A 2053-nucleotide genomic window follows, 5' to 3' on the forward strand; every position below is an offset into this window, starting at 1 on the left:
TCTTCTAGTATATATATATATATATATATATATATATATATATATATAAGTTGTTAGTAGTTGGATAATAATTGTATCATAATTAGATTGGATCGATTCAATTTTATTGAATGTTCGACTGTCATCTAAAAACCGAGTGATCCAATCTAGATGTTAATAATTTGGATCGATCCAATCCAACTACAATCGCTTGATTCTAATTAGATCTATATGTTATCCGATTAGATAACTTTATGCATAATCCCATGAGTCGTTCGGTTTTAATCGGTATTAATGATTAGCTTTTAAAGAGAGTTTGTTTGAGTAACCAAAACAATTATTATATTATTATATTATTTTCACTTTTTAATTTTTTTAATACATCATTATCACCTCTATAACATAACTTTAAATAAAACTCCAAAATTAAATGTTGTTACAAAAACTTTACTTATCTTTTTTTATTTACAAAATGTAACTTTATTATATATTATTATATAAATTTAATATGTATATATAATATAACACTTCGGATCATATGAGACCAAGGGTTTTTGGTGAGACCCGTAAGACCAATTCTCAATCCTTGGATTAGATCTATAATTTGATAATCTGAACATTCATAAACGCCACGAGATTTCTCAATAATCACAAAATTGTCACCGTGCAATTCTAGACCATTAGATCATTAACTTATAAAGTTGATCAATGAACATAAATTAGTCTTACGGGTCTCATGAAAAACTCTTGATCTCACGTGAACCCAACCCTATAATATAAATATTAAAAAATTCAATTATAATTAATTTTGACTTTATATATATATATATATATATATATATATATATATTGTTATCATATTTGAAAAGCAATTAAAACATAAATATGATTTTATATTACAATTAAAAGTGCAACATTACATAAATATTAATGTTGGTAAAAAATAACACTAAATAATAAATAAGAATATAGATCACTCATAATCTCGATTCGACCATACATGTTCAACTAAGTTGTAGCATAGTTGATGATGAACTTCATTTGAACACATATAATAATTTCTTTGTAGATATTATTGGAATTCAGGATGGGACCATGTAATATTTGGGTCGAATTATCTACCTCTTGGTATATTTATGCTATATATATACCCCCACACACACAAAGACAGTTTGGTATATTGTTTAAAAATATAAAATATATTTTACAATTATTAATTTATGATTTATAAATTAATTTTAATTTATATGTATAAATGTATTCGAAAAATAGTCGAAATATAATCTATACTATAATATAAAATATTTGACAAAAATTGTTAAAAACCATCTTTTATGCATTTATTGATGCATATTATTTAAAATTCAAGATTATAAGTAAATTGTGTGTAAGTACAACTTATTAAAGATTCATGTTTACTAACTGCAGATAAACATAATCAAATAGAGGATAAACATGTCATTTTAAATATATAAAATCTAAAACAAAATTAGTATAATTATTGAGTTATAATAAAATATTTAATTATCATCTTTATAGAAAATTATATAATTAAACCAAAAATAAAAAAATGAATTAAAGAAATACACAAAAAAAAAGTTTTAAATAGTTAATTTGATATTAAGATCAATATTTTTTTTTCAAATTTTTATGATATATCATATATCTTTGTATTTATATTTTATTCAAAAATAGAAACATTATCGTTTTCTCAAAACCACTTAAAACTGTATTATAACATCGAGTAAGACAAAAATAATGAAAGATTAAAATCAAGATATATCTCGCTGCATTGTACGAATACCTTTATACCTTAAAAAGATAATTTAAAATTAAACTTATCAAAAAATATACAAAAACTTGTATACAAATTACAAGAAGCAGAAATTAAATCAAAATTAATAAATATGTTTTATAATAACTAGAAGCGTACTCGCGCAATGCAGCAAGATACATCGTGATTTTAATATTTCATTTTATTCTTTATCTCAGTCGATGTTATAATATGGCTTTATGTGATTTTGAGAAAGCGATGTTGTTTTTATTTTTGAATAAAATATATGTTTGAAGATAT

This window comes from Cynara cardunculus (genome assembly GCF_001531365.2).
Source record: "Cynara cardunculus var. scolymus isolate 2C chromosome LG 5, CcrdV1, whole genome shotgun sequence".
Taxonomy (NCBI): domain Eukaryota; kingdom Viridiplantae; phylum Streptophyta; class Magnoliopsida; order Asterales; family Asteraceae; genus Cynara; species Cynara cardunculus.